Source organism: Apodemus sylvaticus, chromosome 8, assembly GCF_947179515.1.
Source record: "Apodemus sylvaticus chromosome 8, mApoSyl1.1, whole genome shotgun sequence".
Lineage (NCBI taxonomy): Eukaryota > Metazoa > Chordata > Mammalia > Rodentia > Muridae > Apodemus > Apodemus sylvaticus.
In genome coordinates this window covers 10,999,988-11,027,701 of record NC_067479.1, presented here as the reverse complement: position 1 = coordinate 11,027,701, position 27,714 = coordinate 10,999,988, and positions in this window count along the sequence as shown.

Here is a 27,714-nt window from a genome sequence, read left to right as displayed (position 1 = left end):
GGAGATATACCAGCTTAGTTTGTACAGCAACTCTACTGCCATCTATTTAGTTTCCAAACACCTGCACTTTTTAATTCGTATATCTTTATTTTATTTTTATTTTTAGATACCTTCAGGCAGTACAAACTTCCAAGTGAATTAGAAAGAATATGTCTTTTCTTCTGTAAACTTTTAGTGCTGAGTAAGTTTCCCTGCACTTTAGAAGTCATTCTGGTGACAATTTTGCAATGTGGACAAATACAATGGGTAAACCTAACCTGTCCGGGGCAGAATCCCTTGAGCAGAATGCCACTGTGCCTGTGTGTGGTCAGTGAGATTCTGCCCATGTAAAATCATATGACATGTATACAGCTTGTCTATATTATCTGTGCACAGCTGTTGTTTTCTAAAGCAATTCTTTATTGCTGGGAATCTCATATATGTAAATGAGCTATGGCCATACCTAACCTCCCATTTCCCAGTCAACTCTCCCCATTCCCCCACATCAACCTCTTCACAGTTTCATGTCTCCTTTCCCCCCTCCCCTTTCTTTGTAAACCAGTAAGTTCAGTTAGTGCTGCCATATATGTGTGGCTGTGGGGGCCTAATGTTCTAACATAAGCAGAAACAGATAAAGCAAATTTCATTTCAAAATGAATGCATCAAGTATTTTAAAACTAGAAGGACAGCCCTAACCATGTAAAGTCTTACAAATCGTCAGCATTTGATGAGAAAGTGATGCATGGATGGTTTAACGTTTTAGTGCAAGAATTTTAACTCTATAATAACTTCTTAAGATGTCAGGCCAAGATAAAGATTTAAAACATCATTTATGTTTGTCAGGTCTGTGGGTAGAGAACAATAAAGGCCCATTAGGAAGGAACATTTCACAATAGGTATCAGCATATTAACATTTTTATCTTACAAATATATATGCATTACTTGTGCTGTATATATAAAACAATTGATTGGTACATATATATATCACTGCATATGTGCTATATGTGTGTGTCTGTACAAATATTTATATTTCTTGGAAAATAATCAGTTTTAGTAGATTTTTACAGAAAGAATGTATTTCCAAGGTGGGAATTAATGGATTCAATACCCAGGTGGATGGTAGAACTTTTTTTTTTAATTTTCTATATTCTATGTTTACATTCCAAATGATTTTCCCTTTCCTGGTTCCCCCCTCCCCATAAGTTCCCTAAGCCCTCTTCCCTCCGCCCTTTCTCCTATCAACCCCCTCCTACTTCTCTGTCCTGGTACTCCTGACAATGCTGCATCAAGCCTTTTCAGGATCCAGGACCTCTCCTTCCTTCTTCTTGGGAGTCATTTGATATGTGAATTGTGTCTTGGGTATTGAGATTTTCTGAGTTAATATCCACTTATCAGTGACTGTATTCCACGTGTGTTCTTTTGTGACTGGGTTACCTCACTTAGGATGATATTTTCCAGATACAGCCATTTGCCTAAGAATTTCATGAATTCATTGTTTTTAATTTCTGAGTAGTATTCTATTGTGAAAATATACCATATTTTCTGTATCCATTCCGGCATTGAGGGACATCTCGGTTTTTTCCAGCTTTCACATGAAGAACTTCGAATGGCTGAGGAGCACCTTAAGAAATGTTCAACATCATTAAGCATTAGGGAAATGCAAATCAAAACAATCCTGAGATTTACCCTCACACCAGTCAGAATGGCTAAGATTAAAAAGTCAGGAGACAGTAGGTGTTGGTGAGAATGTGGAGAAATAGGAACACTCCTCCACTGCTGGTGGGAATGCAAGTTGGTACAACCACTCTGGAAATCAGTCTGGATATTCCTCAGAAAACTGGGCATAACACTTCCGGAGGACCCTGCAATACCAGTCCTGGACATATACCCAGAGGATTCCCTGGCATGCAATAAAGACACATGCTACACTATGTTCATAGCAACCCTAATTATAATAGCCAGAATCTGGATGGTAGAACTCGAACTCTGTTTCTACTGATTGTGGTGAATGACTGTTTAATCTCTGACTTCTTAGTTTTATCTGCCTTGTAGACTCAGGATGCAGACTTGTTTTGATATCATTGGGTCAAATGCATTCACTTTTAGTTCCAACACTTTGATGACCTTCCAGTGCCTGAAATCCCCTTCATTACTGAGTTCACTTCATTCTTTTGTTTTCCTGAGACTTCCTTCCTTGAATGAAACTTGACTGAAGGCACAGTCTTCTGAAAGGTAGTGAAATGTAGTTTCTGAAAGGTGAAATGAGCTAACAGTTATTTCTGATGAATGTTGGAAAACTCAAGCATAAAAATAATTTCCGTAAGCATTGACACAGTCACTAAGAAGTCTTAAAACCAAAGTGACAATCTGAAAAGAAAATGGACCTACTTAAATTTCTATCTCCCGAAGTTATGTATGTGTGATCATTTTCTATAACCTCCTAAACCGAAAGCCCTGGAATTTCATAACAAATGACATGTTCTTTTGAAACTCATACTACATGTTCTATGCCTGCATTTTAATGTTTTGTTGTATAGGATTTGGGGAAGAATGTATTTGTCCAAAATGAGTATTTTCTGTGTAAAGAGTTTGAATATTTCTGTTTATGTGCAAAGTTCGTGAAGTCTGAAGGGATAAGCCATGAAAACACAAGGTTTTATATTGCGTCAAGAGTGCTGTTCTCCTGTATTTGTATCAATTTTAGTAGTATTCTTTAATATATTTAAGATATTAATATACCTTAATATTTTGTTCAGTTGTTTTGGATCTAAGAACATGACAAATAAGTGAAATTTTAAAGGTACAATAAATAACTGCGTTGGTAGGTAGGAACCAATTCTTATAAATTTACTATAGACACAATAGAATGCAAATGGAGATATAGACATACATTTTAAATATCAGTAAAGAAATATTAACTAGACTATCCATGACTTTTTGCTATGCAATCTTTGATATTTCACTCATTTTACATGTAGTACCCTCTGAGCCTTTGGGATTTTATTTATTTATTTATTCTTTGAGAACTTTATCATATTACATTCCTCTACAACTGTTTCTACCAACACAAATTCATGTTTATTCTAACTTTAGAAAACCAAACAAAGCAAGTAGCACAAAAGAAATGTTTAATTAGTGTTAGGCAAATTCTCTGAGTATGGAGTCTGCCTTGGGTTTGTATGATAAGTCCAACGTCACTATATTGAAAAAAATTGATGCCTTCTCTCCCAGTAGCAGCCGATTACAAATGACTTCTTGGTAAAAGTAGGCCTTTTCTCTTCATCTCCTCCACTGTGATAACATTTTTGGTTGGCTTGAGGTTATTCAGGTCTCCCCAAACACCGTGGGCATGCACAAGAAGGGAAAAGAAGATCCTAAGAACCAGGAATAGTAGACAAATTCAAATAATCAGAATTTTCCACATGGAAAAGTGTAGATGCAGTCATAAAGTCAGAGACTGAAACATTAATTTTAAGATATGAATATAAAATTAATATTTATATGTTTGTAATCACACATTTAAAAACTGGAAACTAAGATATTTAGTTTATTTTTATAAATGCAAGTATTTAGAAAAAGATATATATGCTAATGCAAATGTCATTTGCTTTTGAAGCTATATCTTAAAGTACTATGTGATAATTTAAATGAGAGTAACATTAATACAGACTTCTGCATATGTGAATTAGATAAGATCAACTGAAAATTAATAACATTTATCAAAATGACTTTTATATCAATTTATTTGGCTTCAATTACTGACAAAATACACAGATATAAGTTCCCATAGGGAAGGGGTGGATGGGAGGACAGGGGAAGAGAAGGGGGCTTACGGGACTTTCGGGGAGTGGGGGGGCTAGAAAAGGGGAAATCATTTGAAATGTAAATAAATCATATCGAATAAAAAAAATTAAAAAAAAAGAAAAGGAAACACACACACACAAAAAAACTAGCATTTCATATCTATCAATAATTATAGAAATTACATATTAACAATATCGAGCATATAGCTGGATATTTCTAGTTCTGTAGACTAAACTAAATTTTTTTCTTTTTTTTTAAATTTTTTTATTCGATATAATTTATTTACATTTCAAATGATTTCCCCTTTTCTAGCCCCCCACTCCCCAAAAGTCCCGTAAGCCCCCTTCTCTTCCCCTGTCCTCCCACCCACCCCTTCCCAATGAAATGGGACTCTCCTGTAGCTTTGCCTCATCAGCTAAGAGCACTTACTGATCTTACTGAAGACCTGTACGTAGTAGTTCACAGCACCCACATTGTGGGATACCTTATTCTGGCCTCAATGAGAACAGAGTGTTCATGTAGTATACATAAATACATGCAAGCAAATATCTCTCTCTCTGCATCTATTTCTATCTATCAATACAAATATATATAGATAGATAGATAAATAGATAGATAGACTTTACAATATGAAAAAAGATAAAAAGAATGATAATTGCAAAATTTGCAAGATAGTCTGTGTATAAAAAAGTAAACAAAACTGATAATAGATTTGTAAAACAATTTTTCATTCTTTATGTCTGTTATTGTTTTGATGAGATGCCATGATCAAATGCAGAAATAATATTTTTGGCTTATACCTCATCCTCATGTTCATCAGGTAAAAGTCAGGCTAGAAACCTAAGCAGGGCAGAAACTTGGAGGTAAAAACTGATAGAGTGGCCACGAGAGGTGCTGCCTACTGGTTCCTTGTACGTGGTTTGCTCTGTCTGCTTTCTTATAGAAGCCAGGACCTCCATCTCAGGGAGATACCTCCCACAATAGGCTTGGTCCTCCCGTATCCATCACTAATTAAAATATACTATAGACTTTCCTGAAGCCTGCTCTTAAGTAATTTTATCAGTTGAGGCCCCTTCTTATCTGATGACATTATCCGATTGTATCAAATTAATACATAATTAGTCAGTATATATTATAAGTTAAATTTTAGCATAAATAACCATAGGTAAGTTTATACATCTAGCTATTTAGACAACATTCAACTAATGAAATACATATATAAAACCAATAGGTAAGAAATGCCTTCATTCTGATATGGTATATGTCTTTCTGCATATACTTGCAAGAAGTTGTTACTATTATGTCTTTTATAATAGCCATCATTTTAATATAAGTGATATTATGTTGTAATTTTTTATATTTCCCTGAGTGTTAAACAAAGTGACCATTTATCTAAATATTGCCCTAGATATTCTTTTTTATAAGAAATTAATTCACCTCACATCCTGATTTTAGCTTTCCCTCACTCCTTTCCCCCCAGTCCTTCCCTCTCACCTCTCAGCCTCCTGTCTATCCTCCCAAACTCTTCAGAAAAGGGGGGCTCATCCTGTAGATATCAACCTGCCTTAGACTATCAACTTGAAGTAGGAATAGGCATATCTCCTAAAGAGGCTAGACAAGGCAGCCCAGCTACGGGGAAAGTATCCCAAGACAGGCAACAGCATCATAGACAACCACTTCTGATGTTAGGAATTCCACGGGAAGACCAAACTGCACACGTGTTACTTAACTGTAGAAGGCATAAGACCATTAATGCTCTCTGGTCTGGTGTTCATTCTCTGTGAAGCACAATGGGCCAGCTTAGTTGATTCTGTATGTTTTCTTGTGATGTTCTTAATCCCTATGACTCCTTTAATCCTTTTTCCTCCTTTTCCACATTCCTCGAGTTCTGCCTAATGTTTGACTGTGGGTCTGCGCTTCTGTTTTTATCAGCTGCTGGATAATGGAAACTCTCAGATGATAGTTATGCTAGGCTCCGGTGTGTGCGTATGTAGCTTAATTGTAAGCTGGCGACATGGCTGCTCTGGCAAGACATCGCATCCAAAGACTTTTGGTTTCTGTGGAGACTTTCTGGATAAGGGACTCACACCTTTAATCCCTCTGGCTGTGATAAACACAATTTTTAATCCCAAGCATCCAGCTGAGGGGCAGACAAAGTGAGCAATCAGAGAAGGGTTTGACAGAGTGAGTCAGAGATGGGAAATATAAAACTCTTAAGCCAAGAAAAAGAGTTGTCTTTAAGAGGAAGGGTTTGCATGTGAAAGATCTGTATGACAAGAACTTCAAGACTCTGAAGAAGGAAATGGAAGAAGACCTCAAGAAATGGGAAAACCTCCCATGCTCATGGATCGGTAGAATCAATATAGTTAAAATGGCCATTTTGCCAAAAGCAATTTACAGATTCAATGCAATACCCATCAAAATCCCAACTCAATTCTTCACAGAGTTAGAAAGAGCAATTATCAAATTCATCTGGAACAACAAAAAACCCAGGATAGCTAAAACTATTCTCAGCAACAAAAGAAAATCTGGGGGAATCAGTATCCCTGACCTCAAGCGATACTACAGAGCAATAGTGTTAAAAACTGCATGATATTGGTACAGTGACAGGCAGGAGGATCAATGGAACAGGATTGAAGATCCAGAAATGAACCCACACACCTATGGCCACTTGATCCTCGACAAAGAGGCTGAAAACATCCAATGGAAAAAAGATAGCCTTTTCAACAAATGGTGCTGGTTCAACTGGAGGTCAGCATGCAGAAGAATGCGAATTGATCCATCCTTGTCTCCTTGTACTAAGCTCAAATCCAAATGGATCAAGGACCTCCACATAAAGCCAGACACTCTGAAGCTAATAGAAAAGAAACTGGGGAAGACCCTTGAGGACATCGGTACAGGGAGAAAGTTTCTGAACAGAACACCAATAGCGTATGCTCTAAGAGCAAGAATTGACAAATGGGACCTCATAAGGTTACAGACTTTCTGTAAGGCAAAGGACACCATCAAGAGGACAGATCGGCAACCAACAAATTGGGAAAAGATCTTCACCAATCCTACATCAGATAGAGGGCTAATATCCAATATATATAAAGAACTCAAGAAGTTAGACTCCAGAAAACCGAACAACCCTATTAAAAAATGGGGTACAGAGTTAAACAAAGAATTCTCACCTGAAGAACTTCGGATGGCGGAGAAGCATCTTAAAAAATGCTCAACTTCATTAGTCATTAGGGAAATGCAAATCAAAACAACCCTAAGATTTCATCTTACACCAGTCAGAATGGCTAAGATTAAAAATTCAGGAGACAGCAGGTGTTGGAGAGGATGTGGAGAAAGAGGAACACTCCTCCACTGCTCTTGGGGTTGCAAATTGGTGCAACCACTCTGGAAATCAGTCTGGCGGTTCCTCCGAAAACTGGGCACCTCACTTCCAGAAGATCCTGCTATACCACTCCTGGGCATATACCCAGAAGACTCCCCACCATGTAATAAGGATACATGCTCTACTATGTTCATACCAGCCCTATTTATAATTGCCAGATGCTGGAAAGAACCCAGGTATCCCTCAACAGAAGAGTGGATGCAAAAAATGTGGTATATCTACACAATGGAGTACTATTCAGCCATTAGAAACAATGAATTCATGAAATTCTTAGGCAAATTGATGGAGCTAGAGAACATCATACTAAGTGAGGTAACCCAGACTCAAAAGGTGAATCATGGTATGCACTCACTAATAAGTAGTTATTAACCTAGAAAACTGGAATACCGAAAACATAATCCACACATCAAATGAGGTACAAGAAGAAAGGAGGAGTGGCCCCTGGTTCTGGAAAGACTCAGTGAAACAGTATTCGGCAAAACCAGAACGGGGAAGTGGGAAGGGGTGGGAGGGAGGACAGGGGAAGAGAAGGGGGCTTACGGGACTTTCGGGGAGTGGGGGGGCTAGAAAAGGGGTAATCGTTTGAAATATAAATAAATTATATCAAATAAAAAAATTAAAAAAAATAATGTTAAAAAAAAAAGAGGAAGGGTTTGCAACTCCATAGGAAGAACAATATCAACCAACCACACCCCCAAGAGCTCGCAGGGACTAAACCATCAACCAAGGAGCATACATGGAGCAGCCCATAATGCCACCTACAAATGTAGTGGCTGATGGCCTTTTGGGCATCAATGGGAGGAGAGGCTCTTGGCCAGGTCAAGGCTCAATTCCCAAGTGTAGGGGAAATGGAGGGCAGGGAGGCAGGAGGGGGTGGCTGAGTGGGGGGAACACTCATAGAAGCAGGGGGATGGAGAGGGGAGAGGGAATTTCTGGGAGTGGAAACTAGGAAAGGGGATAATATTTGGAATGTAAATAAAGGAAATACCCAGTAAAAACCCTCCCTATAATTAAACATTAAGGCAAAGATTATAATGTGATTATAATTATTATGATGTGATTTAGTTGGACTTTCTTTCTTTCACTTACCGTTTTAAGTATTTGTATGGTAGTATAGATGTTTATATTTGATGATTTTTCTTTGTATCTTTAATTCAAATAAAAGATTTTAAAAATAAAAAATAAAAGTGGAGTTCAGGGAGAGAGAAAGTTCAATTCAGTTTGCTACAGTTCTATTGAGTGCATGTGAGTACTTTTGAGTTCATGTAGTTCCATTCAGTTCCATTCAGTTTGTGCTGTCAGTACAGTTCAGTTCATGGAGTTTACAGGTAGTTTTTCCAATTGCTTCTGAGCAATTCAGTCCAAAGCTGAGAGAAGTTGATTTGAGTCAGTCACCTTGGAGAGGAGTTTGTACTAGAATAGCTGAGTTGAAACACCCAGCCTGGGGTCAGAATCAGCTAGAGAGGGTAAATTTATTCAGCATTAAGTCTCTCAGGCTAAAATAAATTCTAGGTCTAAGATGGCAGAGAGAGAGAGAGAGAGAGAGAGAGAGAGAGAGAGAGAGAGAGAGAGAGAGAGAGAGAGAGAGAGAGAGAGAGAGGTGGGAAGCTGAAGCCTTCAAGCCAGAGGCTTGCAGAAGATGGTGTCTGGACATTCTAGGCCTAGGCATACTTAGAACAGAGATAGAAACACTCTGGACTCAGCCCAAACATTACACTTAGGTAGGGCTTAGGTAGGGCTATCATCTCATCCCATCATCTTAGGACATAAAAGGAAGAATTACACAACTATAGCTGAATATCATTAATAGCCTCATTTGTGGGTCTCTCTCATGGCATGAGTGTCAAGTTTGGACAATTAATGGTCAGCTTGTCCCTCGATTTCTGCTCCAACTTTATTGGTCCACATTTTGTGGCAGGACAAATTTTGAGTGGAAGGTTTTGGGCCTTCATCACTTCATTAGAAGTTTTACCTTGTTATAGCAGGAGGCCTTTTTAGATTTCTTATACCCTGTTTCTAGAAGTCTTAGGTAGATATACTGGCTGGTTTGTGTGTCAACTGGATGAAATTGTGTGACACATGCTGGAGTTATCACAGAGAAAGAATCTACAGGTGAGGAAATGCCTCCATGAGATCCAGCTGTGGGACATTTCTTGGTTGCTGAACAAGGAGGGAGGGCCCATTGTGGTGGTGCCATCCCAGGGCTCCTAGTTCTGGGTTCTATAAAAGAGCAAGGTGAGCAAGCAAAGGAAGCAAGCCAGTAAGGAACATCCCTCCATGGCCTCTGCATCAGCTCCTGCTTCTTGACCTGTTTGAGTTCCAGGCATGACTTCCTTCGGTGATGAACAGCAATGTGGGAATGTAAGCTGACTATACCCTTTCCTCCCCAACTTGTTTGTTTGTACAGGATAGAAATGCTAAGACAGTAGGGTCACCCTCATAGATCCTTGGGAGTTTCCATTGTTGTTTTGTTTTTATCTCATTTATCTCAGAATTGCCCTGACCCACACTAATTCCAGTTCTGTATCCCAGTCCCTTCTCCCTCAGTCCTCCCCACACTTGATATTTTCTGTTCTCCTTCCCATCCCCACTCCCATACACTCCAAGAACCCCTATGTATATTTAATTTTCCTTTGTCTAAAAGACCCAAGAATCCTCCCTTGGGTCTTCCTTGTTGCTGGGATTCTTGGAGTCTGTGGATTGTAGCATGCTTATCCTGTACTTTATGACTAATACACTTATAAGTGAATATATATCATGTCTGTCTTTCAGGTCTGTGTTATCTCATTCAGGATAATATTTTCTAGTTCAATCCATTTGCCTATGAAATTCATAAGGTACTTGTTTTTAATAGCTGAATCATATTCCATTGTGAAATGTAGCACATTTTCTTTATTCATTCTTCAGTTGAGAAATTCATAGGCTGTTTTCAATTTCTAGGTATTATGAATAAAGCTAATATAACCATAGTTGAGCAAATGTATTTATGGTATAGCAAAGTATCATTTTGATATATGTACAAGAGTCATATAAGTGGATTTTGAGGTAGAACTATTACCAATTCTCTGAGAAATAACCAAATAGAATTCCAAAGTGGTTGTACAATTTTCACTCCCACAGCAATGGAGGACTGTTTCTCTTCATATTCTTACCAGCATGTACATAACTTGAAATTTTGATCACAGCCATTCTGAGAGCCATAAGCTAGAATTTCAGGTAATTTTGATTTCCATTTTCCTGATAACTAAGGATGTTCAACATTCCTTTAAGTGCTTTCCCAGACATTAGAAAGCTCTCTATTTAGGATTCTCTGTTTAGACATGCCCCCCATTTTTTTTAAGTTGGGTCATTTGGTTTCCTGATGTCTAATTTTTGAGTCTTTTATATATTTTTGGATATCAGCCCTCTGACAGATATAGGGTTGGTAAAGATCTGTAACCACTCTGTAGACTGCCATCTTGCCGTGTGATAGTATCCTTTGCCTTACAGAAGCTTTTTATTTATTTATTTATTTATTTATTTATTTATTTATTCATTTATTTATATTTACATTGCAAATGATTTCCCCTTTTCTGGGTCCCCACTCCCCGCAAGTCCCATAAACCCTCTTTGGTCCCCCTATTCTTCCATCTACCCCTTCCCACTTCCCTGTTCTGGAATTCCCCTATACTCTTGCACTGAGTCTTTCCAGAACCAGGGTCCACTCCTCCATTCTTTTTGGACATCATTTAATTTGTGGATTATGTCCTGAGTATTCAGTTTCTAGGCTAATATCCACTTATCAGTGAGTACATACCATGACTGATCTTTTGAGACTGGGTTACCTCACTTAGTATGATGTTCTCCAGCTCAATCCATTTGTCTAAGAATTTCATGAATTCGTTGTTTCTAATGGCTAAATAGTACTCCATTGTGTAGATATACCACATTTTTTGCATCCATTCTTCTGTTGAGGGATACCTGGGTTCTTTCCAGCTTCTGGCTATTACAAATAGGGCTGCTATGAACATAGTGGAACATGTGTCCTTATTGCATGCTGAAGAATCCTCTGGATATATGCCCAGTAGTGGTATAACAGGGTCTTCAGGAAGTGACATGCCCAGTTTTCTGAGGAACCACCAGACTGATTTCCAAAGTGGTTGTACCATATTGCAATCCCACCAGCAGTGGAGGAGTGTTCCTCTTTCTCCACATCCTCGCCAACACCTGCTGTCTCCTGAATTTTTGACCTTAGCCATTCTGACTGGTATGAAGTGAAATCTCAGGGTTGTTTTGATTAGCATTTCCCTAATAATTAATGATGTTGAACATTTCTTAAGGTGTTTCTCAGCTCTCCAAAGTTCTTCATGTGAAAATTCTTTGTTTAGTTCCGTACCCCACTTTTTAATGGGGTTATTTGGATCTCTGGGTTCTACTTTCTTGAGTACTTTGTATATATTAGATATTAGCCCTCTGTCGGAATTAGGGTTGGAGAAGATTCTTTCCCAGTCTGTTGGTTGACGTTTTGTCCTTTTGACGGTGTCCGTTGCCTTACAGAAACTTTGTAGTTTTATGAGGTCCCATTTGTCAATTCTTGATCTTAGAGCATAAGCTATTGGTGTTCTATTCAGGAACTTTTCCCCTGTGCCCATGTCCCAAAGAGGATAACCACACACATATAAAATTAAAATAAAAAAATGTTAGGAAGCAATAACCACTACTCATTGATATCTCTTAACATCAATGGACTCAATTCCCCAATAAAAAGACATAGACTAACAGACTGGTTACATAAACAGGACCCTACAATTTTCTGCTTACAAGAAACACACCTCAATGTCAAAGACAAAAACTACCTTAGAATAAAAGGCTGGAAGACAATTCTACAAGCAAATGGTCCCAGGAAACAAGCCGGAGTTGCCATTCTAATTTCAGATAAAATTGACTTTCAACCTAAAGTCATCAAAAGAGACAAGGAAGGTCACTACTTGCTGGTGAAAGGAAAAATCCAACAAGAAGAACTCTCAATCCTGAACATCTATGCCCCAAATACAAGGGCGCCCTCATTCATAAAAGAAACTTTACTAAAGCTCAAAATACACATTTCACCTAACACAATAATTGTGGGTGACGTCAACACTCCAGGTTGTTTTGATTAGCATTTCCCTAATAATTAATGATGTTGAACATTTCTTAAGGTGTTTCTCAGCTCTCCGAAGTTCTTTCACCAATGGACCGATCAGGAAAACAGAAACTAAACAGGGACACAATGAAACTAATTGAAGCTTTGAACCAATTGGAGTTAACAGATAGATATAGAACTTTTTATCCCAAAGCAAAAGAACATACCTTTTTCTCAGCACCTCATGGTACCTTCTCCAAAATAGATCATATAGTTGGTCACAAGACAGACCTCAACAAATATAAGAAGATTGAAATAATCCCATGCCTCCTATCAGATCACTATGGAGTAAAAGTGGTCTTTAGTAACAGTATAAACAACAGAAAGCCCACATACACATGGAAACAGAATAATACTCTACTCAATGATACCTTGGTCAAGGAAGAAATAAAGAAAGAAATCAAAGATTTCTTAGAATTTAATGAAAATGAAGTCACAACATACACAAATCTATGGGACACAATGAAAGCAGTGCTAAGAGGAAAACTCATAGCTTTGAGTGCCTTCAAAAAGAAATTCGAGAGAGCTTACACTAGAAGATTAAAGGAACAACTGAAAGCCCTGGAACAAGAAGAAGCTAATTCACCCAGGAGGAGGAGAAGACAGGAAATCATCAAACTCAGGGCTGAAATCAATCAAGTAGAAACCAAGAGAACCATACAAAGAATCAACAAGACCAAAAGCTGGTTCTTTGAAAAAATCAACAAGATAGATAAACCCTTAGCCAGACTAACCAAAGGGCACAGAGAAAGTATCCAAATTAACAAAATTAGGAATGGAAACGGAGATATCACAACAGAAACCGAGAAAATTCAAAAAATCATCAGATCCTACTACAAAAACCTGTACTCAACACAACTGGAGAATCTGGAGGAAATGGACATTTTCTTAGACAGATACCAATTACCAAAATTAAACCAGGATCAAATAGACCATCTAAACAGACCCATAACCCCTAAAGAAATAGAAGGGGTCATAGATAGGCTTCCAACCAAAAAAAGCACAGGACCAGATGGTTTCAGTGCAGAATTCTATCAGACCTACAAAGAAGACTTAACACCAATACTCTTCAATCTCTTCCACCAAATAGAAACAGAAGGAACACTACCCAACTCCTTCTTCGAAGCCACTATTGCGCTGATACCAAAACCACACAAAAACCCAACTAAGAAAGAGAATTTCAGGCCAATTTCCCTTATGAATATCGATGCAAAAATACTAAATAAAATTCTTGCCCACCGAATCCACGAACACATCAAAACGATCATCCACCATGATCAAGTAGGCTTCATTCCAGGGATGCAGGGATGGTTCAATATATGGAAATCCATAAATGCTATCCACTACATAAACAAACTCAAAGAAAAAAACCACATGATCATTTCATTAGATGCTGAAAAAGCATTTGACAAAATTCAGCATCCTTTCATGCTAAAAGTCTTGGAAAGGACAGGATTCAAGGCCCATATCTAAACATAGTAAAAGCAATATACAGCAAACCGGTAGCCAACATCAAACTAAATGGAGAGAAACTTGAAGTAATCCCACTAAAATCAGGGACTAGACAACGCTGCCCCCTCTCTCCATATCTTTTCAATATAGTTCTTGAAGTCCTAGCTAGAGCAATTAGACAACAGAAGGAAGTCAAAGGGATACAAATTGGAAAGGAAGAAGTCAAATTATCACTATTTGCAGATGATATGATCGTATACTTAAGTGACCCTAAAAACTCTACTAGAGAACTCCTACAGCTGATAAACAACTTCAGCAAAGTGGCTGGCTACAAAATTAACGCAAGCAAATCAGTAGCCTTTATATATTCAAAGGATAAGCAGACTGAGAAAGAAATTAGGGAAATGACCCCCTTCACAATAGCTACAAACAACATAATGTATCTTGGGGTGACTCTAACCAAACAAGTGAAAGAGCTATATGACAAGAACTTCAGATCTCTGAAGAAGGAAATCGAAGAAGATCTCAGGAAATGGAAAAACCTTCCATGCTCGTGGATTGGCAGGATTAATATAGTTAAAATGGCCATCTTGCCAAAGGCAATCTACAGATTCAATGCTATTCCCATAAAAATCCCAACCAAGTTCTTCATAGAGCTAGAAAGAGCAATTCTCAAATTCATCTGGAATAATAAAAAACCCAGGATAGCTAAAACTATTCTCAACAGTAAAAGAACTTCAGGGGGATTCAATATCCCAGACTTTAAACTCTACTACAGAGCAATAGTGAAAAAAACTGTATGGTATTGGTACAATATCAGGCAAGCAGATCAATGGAATAGGATTGAAGACCCAGAAATGAACCAACACACCTATGGTCACTTGGTCGACGAAAAAGGGGCTGAAAGCATCCAGTGGAAAAAAGATAGTCTTTTCAACGAATGGTGCTGGTTCAATTGGAGGTCAGCATGCAGAAGAATGCGCATGGATTCATTCTTATCTCCTTGTACCAAGCTTAACTCCAAATGGATCAAGGACCTCCACATAAAACCTGACACACTGAAACTAATTGAAAAAAAACTGAGGAAGACCCCAGAAGCTTTTTAGTTTCATTAGCTCCCATTTATTAATTGATGATCTTTTTTTTTATTCGATATAATATATTTACATTTCAAATGATTTCCCTTTTCTAGCCCCCCCACTCCCCGAAAGTCCCGTAAGCCCCCTTCTCTTCCCCTGTCCTCCCAGCCACCCCTTCCCACTTCCCCGTTCTGATTTTGCTGAATACTGTTTCACTGAGTCTTTTCAGAACCAGAGGCCACTCCTCCTTTCTTCTTGTACCTCATTTGATGTGTGGATTATGTTTTGGGAATTCCAGTTTTCTAGGTTAATAACCACTTATTAGTGAGTTCATACCATGATTCACCTTTTGAGTATGGGTTACCTCACTTAGTATGATGTTCTCAAGCTCCATCCATTTGCCTAAGAATTTCATGAATTCATTGTTTCTAATGGCTGAATAGTACTCCATTGTGTAGATATACCACATTTTTTGCATCCACTCTTCTGTTGAGGGATACCTGGGTTCTTTCCAGCATCTGGCAATTATAAATAGGGCTGCTATGAACATAGTAGAGCATGTATCCTTATTACATGGTGGGGAATCCTCTGGGTATATGCCCAGGAGTGGTATAGCAGGATCTTCTGGAAGTGAGGTGCCCAGTTTTCGGAGGAACCGCCAGACTGATTTCCAGAGTGGTTGTACCAATTTGCAACCCCACCAGCAGTGGAGGAGTGTTCCTCTTTCTCAACACCCTCTCCAACACCTGCTGTCTCCTGAATTTTTAATCTTAGCCATTCTGACAGGTGTAAGATGAAATCTTAGGGTTGTTTTGATTTGCATTTCCCTAATGACTAATGAAGTTGAGCATTTTTTAATATGCTTCTCCGCCATCCGAAGTTCTTCAGGTGAGAATTCTTTGTTTAACTCTGTACCCCATTTTTTAATAGGGTTGTTCAGTTTTCTGGAGTCTAACTTCTTGAGTTCTTTATATATATTGGATATTAGCCCTCTATCTGATGTAGGATTGGTGAAGATCTTTTCCCAATTTGTTGGTTGCCGATCTGTCCTCTTGATGGTGTCCTTTGCCTTACAGAAACTCGGTAACCTTATGAGGTCCCATTTGTCAATTCTTGCTCTTAGAGCATATGCTATTGGTGTTCTGTTCAGAAACTTTCATCCTGTACCGATGTCCTCAAGGGTCTTCCCCAGTTTCTTTTCTATTAGCTTCAGAGTGTCTGGCTTTATGTGGAGGTCCTTGATCCATTTGGATTTGAGCTTAGTACAAGGAGACAAGGATGGATCAATTCGCATTCTTCTGCATGCTGACCTCCAGTTGAACCAGCACTATTTGTTGAAAAGGCTATCTTTTTTCCATTGGATGTTTTCAGTCCCTTTGTCAAGGATAAAGTGGCCATAGGTGTGTGGGTTCATTTCTGGATCTTCAATCCTGTTCCATTGATCCTCCTGCCTGTCACTGTACCAATACCATGCAGTTTTTAACACTATTGCTCTGTAGTATTGCTTGAGGTCAGGGATACTGATTCCCCCAGATTTTCTTTTGTTGCTGAGAATAGTTTTAGCTATCCTGGGTTTTTTGTTGTTCCAGATGAATTTGATAATTGTGCTTTTTAACTCTGTGAAGAATTGAGTTGGGATTTTGATGGGTATTGCATTGAATCTGTATATTGCTTTTGGCAAAATGGCAATTTTAACTATATTGATTCTACCGATCCATGAGCATGGGAGGTTTTCCCATTTTTTGAGGTCTTCTTCCATTTCCTTCTTCAGAGTCTTGAAGTTCTTGTCATACAGATCTTTCACATGTATGGTAAGAGTCACCCCAAGATACTTTATACTGTCTGTGGCTATTGTGAAGAGGGTCATTTCCCTAATTTCTTTCTCAGCCAGCTTATCCTTTGAGTATAGGAAGGCCACTGATTTGCTTGAGTTGATTTTATAACCTGCCACTTTGCTGAAGTTGTTTATCAGCTGTAGGAGCTCTCTAGTGGAGTTTTTTTGGGTCACTTAGGTAGACTATCATGTCGTCTGCAAATAATGATAGTTTGACTTCTTCCTTTCCAATTTGTATCCCTTTGACCTCCTTATGTTGTCGAATTGCCAGAGCTAGTACCTCAAGTACAATATTGAAAAGATAAGGAGAAAGGGGGCAGCCTTGTCTTGTCCCTGATTTCAGTGGGATTGCTTCAAGTTTCTCTCCATTTAGTTTGATGCTGGCTACCGGTTTGCTGTATATTGCTTTTACTATGTTTAGGTATGGGCCTTGAATTCCTGTTCTCTCCAAGACTTTAAGCATGAAAGGATGCTGAATTTTGTCAAATGCTTTTTCAGCATCCAATGAAAAGACCATGTGGTTTTGTTCTTTGAGTTTGTTTATGTAGTGGATTGCATTGATGGATTTCTGTATATTGAACCAACCCTGCATTCCCAGGATAAAGCCTACTTGATCATGGTGGATGATCCTTTTGATGTGTTCTTGGACTCGGTTGGCAAGAATTTTATTGAGTATTTTTGCATCGATGTTCATAAGGACAATTGGTCTGAGGTTCTCTTTCTTTGTTGGATCTTTGTGTGGCTTTGGTATCAGCGTAATTGTGGCTTCATAGAAGGAATTGGGTAGTGTTCCTTCTGTTTCTATTTTGTGGAATAGTTTGAAGAGTATTGGTGTTAACTCTTTTTTGAAGGTCTGGTAGAATTCTGCACTGAAACCATCTGGTCCTGTGCGTTTTTTGGTTGGAAGACTTTCTATGACTCCTTCTATTTCTTTAGGCATTATGGGACTGTTTAGATGGTCTAGTTGGTCCTGATTTAATTTTGGTATTTGGTATCTGTCAAGGAAATTGTCCATTTCCTCCAGATTCTCTAGTTGTGTTGAGTACAAGCTCTTGTAGTAGGATCTGATTATTTTTTGGATTTCCTCAGTTTCCATTGTTATATCTCCCTTTTCATTTCTAAGTTTGTTAATTTGGATAGTTTCTCTGTGCCCTTTGGTCAGTCTGGCTAAGGGTTTATCTATCTTGTTGATTTTCTCAAAGAACCAGCTCCTGGTTTTGTTGATTTTTTGTATGGTTCTCTTTGTTTCTACTTGATTGATTTCGGCCCTGAGTTTGATGATTTTCTGCCTTCTACTCCTCCTGGGTGAAATAGCTTCTTTTTGCTCTAGGGCTTTCAGGTGTGTCATTAAGCTGGTAATGTATGCTCTCTCCATTTGCTTTTTGGAGGCACTCAGGGCTATGAGTTTTCCTCTTAGCACTGCTTTCATTGTGTCCCATAGATTTGGGTATGTTGTGTTTTCATTTTCATTGTGTTCTAAAAAGTCTTTAAATTCTTTCTTTATTTCTTCCTTGACCAAGGTATCATTGAGTAGAGTATTGTTCAGTTTCCAAGTGTATGTGGGTTTTCTGTTGTTTCTCTTGCTATTGAAGACCACTTTTACTCCATAGTGATCAGACAGGAGGCATGGGATTAGTTCGATCTTCTTATATTTGTTGAGGTCTGTCTTGTGACCAATTATATGGTCGATTTTGGAGAAGGTACCATGAGGTGCTGAGAAAAAGGTGTATTCTTTTGTTTTAGGATAGAATGTTCTATATATATATATAGATAGATAACATATATATGTATATATGTTAAATCTAATTGGTCCAAAGCTTCAATTAGTTTCATTGTGTCCCTGTTTAGTTTCTGTTTTCCTGATCGGTCCATTGAGGAAAGTGCAGTGCTGAAGTCACCCACAATTATTGTGTTAGGTGCAATGTGTGCTTTGAGTTTTAATAAAGTTTCTTTTATGAAAGAGGGTGCCCTTGCATTTGGAGCATAGATGTTCAGTATTGAGAGTTCTTCTTGTATTTTTCCTTTGACCAGCAAGAAGTATCCCACAGAGTCTCTTTTGGTGACTTTGGGTTGAAAGTCAATTTTATCTGATATTAAAATGGCTACTCCAGCTTGTTTCCTGAGACCATTTGCTTGTAAAATTGTCTTCCAGCCTTTTACTCTAAGGTAGTGTTTGTCTTTGACCCTGAGGTGTGTTTCCTGTAAGCAGCAAAATGTAGGGTCCTGTTTACATATCCAGTCAGTTAGTCTGTGTCTTTTTATTGGGGCATTAAGTCCATTGATGTTAAGAGATATTAAGGAATAGTGATTGATACTTCCTATCATTTTTGACGTTATTTTTTAAATTTGAATGCTTAACTTCCTTTGGGTTTGATGAAAGGTTACTATCTTGCTTTTTCCAGGGTGAAGTTTCCCTCCTTGTATTGGTGTTGTCCTCCTATTATCCTTTTTAGGGCTGGGTTTGTGGATAGATATTGGGTAAACTTGGTTTTGTCATGAAATATCTTAGTTTCTCCATCTATGCTGATTGAGAGTTTTGCTGGATATAGTAGTTTTGGTTGGCATTTGTGTTCTCTTAGAGTCTGCATGAGATCTGCCCAGGACCTTCTAGCCTTCATAGTCTCAGGTGAAAAGTCTGCTGTGATTCTGATAGGTCTTCCTTTATATGTTACTTGGCCTTTTTCTCTTACTGCCTTTAATATTCTTTTTTTGTTTAGAACATTTGGTGTTTTGATTATTATGTGACGGGGAGTATTTCTGTTCTGGTCCAGTCTGTTTGGAGTTCTGTAGGCTTCTTGTATATTCATGGGCATCTCTCTCTTTAGGTTAGGGAAGTTTTCTTTCATAATTTTATTGAAGATATTTGCTGGCCCTTTAAGTTGTAAATCTTCACTCTCATCTATGCCTATAATCCTTAGGTTTGGTCTTCTCATTGTGTCCTGGATTTCCTGGATATTTTGGGTTACAAGCTTTTTGCATTTTGCATTTTCTTTAACTGTTGAGTCCATGGTTTCTATGGAATCTTCAGCATCTGAGATTCTTTCTTCTATCTCTTGTATTCTGTTGTTGATATTTCCATCTCTGTCCCCTGATTTCTTCCCAAGGCTTTCTATCTCCAAAGTTGTCTCCCTTTGAGTTTTCTTAGTTGTTTCTACTTCTGATTTTAGATCCTGGATGGTTTTGCTTAGCTCCTTCACTTGCTTGTTTGGGCTTTCCTGTAATTCTTTAAGAGATTTTTGTGTTTCCTCTTTCATGACCTCAGCCTGTTGACCAAAGTTCTCCTGTATTTCTTTAAGTGTTTTTTGCGTTTCCTCCTTGTTGGCTTTTGTATTCTCCTGGATTTCTTTCAATGATTTTTGTGTTTCCCTTGCAAGGGCTTCTAACTTTTGATCCATTTTCTCCTAAATTTCTTTAAGAGTGACCTTCATGTGTTCCTGTACCAGCATCATGACCAGTGATTTTAAATCCAAATCTTGTTTTACTGGTGTGATGGGGTGTCCAGGACATGCTGGTAGAGGAGAATTGGGTTCAGATGTTGCCATATTGCCTTGATTTCTGTTAGTGACGTTCCTGCGTTTGCCTTTTGCCATCTAGTTCTCACTGGTGTTAGTTTGTCTTGTCAGTGTTGGACTCACCAGTGCAAGCTGCCCCTTCCCCGTTGGCCTCTGGTGCACAGCTTACACCCTGCACTGCCTGTAGACAGGGTGCTGCTGCCCAGGCTGTTCAGATCCCGAAGCAGGCACCCAAAGGCTCCCCGCTGGGGCCCGCAGGATTTACCGGAGCACACTGACTTCTCCCAGCTGGCTGCCCGGTAGCCCTGCTAGCCTCTTGCAGGACCTGGAGATGTGGTGCGGCTGCCCAGGCTGGATTTTTTATTTATTATTATTATTATTATTATTATTATTATTATTATTATTTTGTATTCCTCTGCTAGGCGGCTTGAACTCAGGGATAGTGATAGCTTCAGAGCTCTTTTATTCTACAGAATTGCTTTAGCTGTCTTGGAATTTTCACTCTCCATATGAAGTTGAGTATTACTCCTTCAATGTCTGTAAAAAACTGCATTGGGATTTTGGTGGGAATTGTGTTGAATCTCTAGATTGTTCTTGGTAAATGATTATTTTACACTGCTGATTCTACGGACCCATGATGATGGGAGATCTTTCCATCTTTTGATATCTTCTTCTATTTCTTTCTTCAAATACATGAAATCCTTATCATACAGGGTTTTTAATTGCTTTGTTAGAGTTATACCATGATATTTCATATTAGTTGTGACTATTGCAAAGGGGGTTATTTCCATAATTGCTTTGTGAGCCCATTTATCATTTGTATACCAGAGGGATAATGATTTTTTTAAGTTTATTTTGTATTTCAGCCTCTTTGCTGAAGTTGTTTATTAGCTGTAGGAGTTCTCTGGTAGAATTTTTGATATATATATATATATATATATATATATATATATATATATATATATATATATACTCATTCTCTGTATGAGAATCATATCATCTGTGAATTTTTATACTTTGATCTTCTTTTCTTTCAACTATTCTTCTTTTAGTTATCTTATTGTTCTAGCTAAAACTTCAAGTACTATAGTGCTTAAATATGGAGAGAGTGGGCTGCCTCATTTGGTTACTAATATTAGTGGAATTGCTTAATTTGATGTTGGCTATTGGCTTGCTGTATATTGCACTTACTGTGTTTAGTTATGGGCCTTACATATCTGATACCTCCAAGATGTTTATCATGAAGGAGTATTGGATTTTATCAAAGGCCCTTTCAGCATCTAATAAGATGTTCATATTTTTGCCCGTTTGTTTATATGGTGAATTATGTTGATGGATATTCCTATGTTGAACCATCTCTGCATACCTGGAATGAAGCCTCTTGATCATGATAGATAATGTTTTTATGTGTCCTTGGATTCAGTTCATAAATATTTTATTGAGTAGTTCTGCATCAATGTTCAAAGGGGAAATCAGTCTGAAATTTCCTTTCTTGTTTGAATGTGTGGTTTAGGTATCAGGTTAATACGAATTGAACTTGATGGATAAGGAAACAAAACCAAAAAGTAATCACATAAAGTTAGGTTGGTTGAAAAGGTAGACAAGATCTGGGAGTTGGACAGGGTTGTAGGTATGAACATAAAATTTAAAAATAAATTTAAAGTTTAAAATCATCATTAATTTGTATAGTAAATAAATTCTATGCTAAAATTATTATTTTAAATAAGAATATGCTCTTTCTGCCTTTTGGTTAGTTTAGTTAAGAGTTTTTCTCTCTTGTTGATTTTCTCAAAGAACAAGCTCTTGGTTCTCTTGATTCTTTTAAAGTTCTCTTTTTTCTAATTAATTTATTTCAGCCCTGAGTTTGATTTTTTCCCTATCATGTGACTCTTGGGTGTGTTTGCTTCTTTTTGTTATAGAACGTTCACGAGTACTGTTAAGTTGCTATATTAGAACTCTCCAATTTCTTTATGAAGGCCTTTAATGCTTTCATCATGTCTTATAAATTTGGGTATGCTATGAATTTTGAGAGGGTGACAGAAATCCAACGTGTCTCTATTTAAAGACCAGGCCTGGTTTTGCAGAGAAGGCCATAAGGCAACAGATTCAAGAAGAGTCCACACATTCCAGAAACTAGGCCATAATGAACCAATATCAGAAACAGACCATAAAATCTAAGCAAGATCATAAAACTCACTCACAAGGTACAGCCTGCAGATAAGCACAAAAATGGAAAATATCTTACCATAGAATGGGCTATCTGTGCTGGGCAGAATGATAGAGGAATAAATACCAGTAACTACATGTGACCTCCTAGCACCAAGCAATGAAATTTTAGATAACCAAATCCCGCAAGAAAAATCCACTAATACCCTTTATTTATTTTATTTTATTTTTTATTTTCTATATTCTTTGTTTACATTCAAAATCCAATGATTATCCCATTTTCAGTTCCCCCCCTCCCCATAAGTCCCATAAGTCCTCCACCAGTTCCCCAATCAAACCCTCCCACTACTCTCTCCTGGTAATCCCCTACAATGCTGCATCCAGGATCCGGGCCCTCTCCTTTCTTCTTCTTGGGAATGATTTGATATGTGGGGTGTGTTTTGGGTATTCTGAGCTTCAGGGCTAATATCCACTTATCAGTGACTGCATTTCATGTGTGTTCTTTTGTGAATGAGTTACCTCACAGTATAATATTTTCCAGTTCCAACCATTTGCCTATGAATTTCATGAATTCATTATTTTTAAGCTGAGTAGTATTCTATTGTGTAAATATACCACATTTTCTGTGTCCATTCCTCCATTGAGGGACATCTGGGTTATTTCCAGCTTCTGGCTATTATAAATAAGGCTGCTATGAACATAGTGGAACATGTGTCCTTATTGCATGCCAGGGAATCCTCTGGGTATATGCACAGGAGTAGTATAGCCAGGTCCTCCGGAAGTGTCATGTCCAGTTTTCTGAGGAACCACCAAACTGATTTCCATAGTGGCTTACCATCTTACAATCCCACCAGCAGTGGAGGAGTGTTCCTCTTTGGGTATTCTGAGCTTCTGGGCTAATATCCACTTATCAGTGACTGCATTCCATGTGTGTTCTTTTGTGAATGAGTTACCTCACAGTATAATATTTTCCAGTTCCAACCATTTGCCAACCATTGCCCAAAGAGGTGGGTATTCTGAGCTTCTGGGCTAATATCCACTTATCAGTGACTACATTCCATGTGTGTTCTTTTGTGAATGAGTTACCTCACAGTATAATATTTTCCAGTTCCAACCATTTGCCTATGAATTTCATGAATTCATTATTTTTAAGCTGAGTAGTATTCTATTGTGTAAATATACCACATTTTCTGTGTCCATTCCTCCATTGAGGGACATCTGGGTTATTTCCAGCTTCTGGCTATTATAAATAAGGCTGCTATGAACATAGTGGAACAGGTGTCCTTATTGCATGCCAGGGAATCCTCTGGGTATGTGCACAGGAGTAGTATAGCTAGGTCCTCTGGAAGTGTCATGTCCAGTTTTCTGAGGAACCACCAGACTGATTTCCATAGTGGTTGTACCATCTTACAATCCCACCAGCAGTGGAGGAGTGTTTCTCTTTCTCCACATCCTTACCAACACCTGCTGTCTCCTGAGTTTTTAATCTTAGCCATTCTGACAGGTGTGAGGTAAAATCTCAGGGTTATTTTTATTTGCATTTCCCTAATGACTAATGATATTGAACATTTCTTAAGGTGCTTCTCATCCAACCGAAGTTCTTCAGATTGCCGATGTGCTGCCCTCCTCTTTGGTGCCTTTGGAGCCCTGGTGTGTCTTGCCCCAAGCAATGTTTTCCTTGGGTGGTCTCTGTGAACCTGGTGCTGCCCATCTGCTCTGTCAGGGAGCAAAGATGGCGGGTGCTGCAGGAACCTTTTCCAAGTGCTGATCACTCTGCAGGGAAAATGACCCTTGACAGGATTGGCACACAGACAGCCCGCAGAGCTGCCCAGGCCCTGGGTGCAGACAAAAGCCTGACAGGCTGAGACCCAAGCGATGTTAGATAGGCCTGTCTGCGTACCTGGCACTGTCCGTTAGATCTGTCTGGTGTCCGGGCCCACTAATACCCTTAAAGAAAGCCGACAGGCCTTTGTCTAGGGCTACCATTTCAGTGAATGGTTGACCACCACATACTGGTTGTTTCTGCAGAATAAATGTTCTTTGTCTTTGCATACTATCTGAGTATGGGATCTTCTTTAAGTGGTTTTTGGTCCCTCGCAATTTTCATTGAAGGCTAGGAAATCTTTAATTTCTTTATTTTTTCCTTGGCTCAATATCATTGAGTAAAGAGTTGTTCAATTTTGATGAATTTGTAGGCTTTCTCTTGATTCTGTCATTGTTGAAGTCCAGCTTTAATCCATGATGGGCTGACTAGATAAAGGGAGTTTGCTGATGGTTGGTTTTGTGCAGGCTATATTTACCTACTGATTTCAACTCTATGCCCAGCTACGTGGTTGGAGACTAGAGGATGGAATGTTTAAGCATCTTGTCTCAATGTTATATAAAAATTGTTTGATATCATTTCTGATTGAACAATAACTAAGGAGCTGATCAGCCTATAACTATACAGGAGAGGACAGAGGAAACAGGATATCTGAGCACAAAGAGGGTCCCAAAGAGACCAGAAAGGGAGAGAGAAGTAGGAGAGGAAGAGAAGATGTGTAAAGATCATGTGCAGGGACCAGGAGGAGTTGCCATGAGGACACACCTAAAGTAGAGATATCCATAACCAGACTCAGATTGAAAATAAAGGACCTGTGGCTGAGAAATTGGCAGCCTTAAAGGGTTAGAATAGCTCCCCTGTATTCTGTTGTTGATATTTGCATCTATGGTCCCTGATTTCTTCCCAAGGTTTTCTATCTCCAAAGGTTTCACAGAAGACCTCAGAAAATGGAAAAATCTTCCATGCTCGTGGATTGACAGGATTAATATAGTTAAAATGGCCATCTTGCCAAAAGCAATATACAGATTCAATGCAATCTTCATCAAAATCCCACCTCAGTTCTTCACAGAGTTAGAAAAAGCAATTCTCAAATTCAACTGGAATAACAAAAAACCCAGGATAGCTAAAACTATTCTCAACAATAAAAGAACTTCTGGGGGAATCAGTATCCCAGACCTCAAGCAATAGTACACAACAATAGTATTATTATTTTTTTTAGAGAGATTAAATCTTTAGAAAGCTTAACTGATATTTTTTTATGTGTGCTTTCAATTTTATTTTGCTATTTAATCAAACAGCTTTTTTCCTGAAGTTTAAGGGTAAAACTTAACCAATGTGATGGAATGACATAATGGTCTGTAAAAATGATAATTAATCTTAATTTTTTAAACATTTTTATTTTCTATATTCTTTGTTTACATTCCAAATGATTTCCCCTTTCCCGGACCCCCCCTCCCCATATTTCCCATAAACTTTCTTCTCTCCAGCCCTTCTCCAATCACCTCCCTCCTTTTTCTCTGTCCTTATATTCCCTTCCCATGCTAGATCAATCATTTCCAGGATCAGAACCCTCTCCATACTTCTTCATGGGAGTCATTTGTTATGCAATTTGTGCCTTGGATATTCAGAGCTTCTGGGCTAAGTAATATGCACTTATCAGAGATTGCATTCCATGTGTATTCTTTTGTGAAGAATGATATTTTCCAGATCAAACCATTTGCTTAAAATTTTGTGAATTCATTGTTTCTAATTGCTGAGTAGTATTCCATTGTGTAAATATACCACATTTTCTGTATCCATTCCTCCTTTGAGGGGCATCTGGGTTCTTTCCAGCTTCTGGCTATTATAAATAAGGCTGCTATGAACATAATCTCTTAACATCAATGGACTCAATGCCCCAATAAAAAGACATAGACTAACCGACTGGATACGTAAACAGGACCCTACATTTTGCTGCTTACAGGAAACACACCTCAGGGTCAAAGACAAACACTACCTTAGAGTAAAAGGCTGGAAGACAATTTTACAAGCAAATGGTCTCAGGAAACAAGCTGGAGTAGCCATTTTAATATCAGATAAAATTGACTTCAAAACCAAAGTCATCAAAAGAGACTCTGAGGGACACTTCTTGCTGGTCAAAGGAAAAATACAACAAGAAGAACTCTCAATCCTGAATCCTCCAAATGCAAGGGCACCCTCTTTCGTAAAAGAAACTTTATTAAAACTCAAAGCACACGTTGCACCTAACACAATAATTGTGGGTGACTTCAACACTGCACTTTCCTCAATGGACCGATCAGGAAAACAGAAACTAAACAGGGACACAATGAAAGTAATTGAAGCTTTGGACCAATTAAATTCAACAGATATATATAGAACATTCTATCCTAAAGCAAAAGAATATACCTTTTTCTTGGCACCTCATGGTACCTTCTCCAAAATCGACCACATAATCGGTCACAAGACAGACCTCAACAAATATAAGAAGATCGAACTAGTCCTATGCCTGCTATCAGATCACTATGGAGTAAAAGTGGTCTTCAATAGCAACAAAAACAACAGAAAACCCACATACACGTGGAAACTGATCAATATTCTACTCAATGATACCTTGGTCAAGGAAGAAATAAAGAAAGAAATTAAAGACTTTTTAGAACACAATGAAAATGAAGACACAACATACCCAAATCTATGGGACACAATGAAAGCAGTGCTAAGAGGAAAACTCATAGCCCTGAGTGCCTCCAAAAAGAAAATGGAGAGAGCATACACTACCAGCTTAATGACCCACCTGAAAGCCCTGGAACAAAAAGAAGCTATTTCACCCAGGAGGAGTAGAAAGAAGGAAATCATTAAACTCAGGGCCGAAATCAATCAAGTAGAAACAAAGAGAACCATACAAAGAATCAACAAAACCAGGAGCTGGTTCTTTGAGAAAATCAACAAGATAGATAAACCCTTAGCCAGACTAACCAAAGGGCACAGAGACAGTATCCAGATTAACAAACTTAGAAATGAAAAGGGAGATATAACAAGCGAAACTGAGGAAATTCAAAAAATCATTAGATCCTACTATAAAAGCCTATTCTCAACACAACTGGAGCAATAGTATTAAAAACTGCATGGTATTGGCACAGTGACAGGCAAGTGGACCAATGGAATAGAATTGAAGACCCAGAAATGAATCTATACACCTATGGTCACTTGATCTTCAACATAGGATCAGAAAATATCCAGTGGGAAAAAATAGCCTTTTCAACAAACAAATGGTGCTGGTTCAATTGGAGGTCAGCATGCAGAAGAATGCGAATTGATCCATTCTTATCTCCTTAGGAAGCTCAACTCTGAGTGGATCAAGGACCTCCAAGTAAAACCAGACACACCGAAACTAATAGAAAAGAAACTAGGGAAAACCCTAGAGGACATGGGCACAGGGGACAAGTTCCTGAGCAGAACACCAATAGCTTATGCTCTAAGATCAAGAATTGACAATGGGACCTCATAAAATTACAAAGTCTCT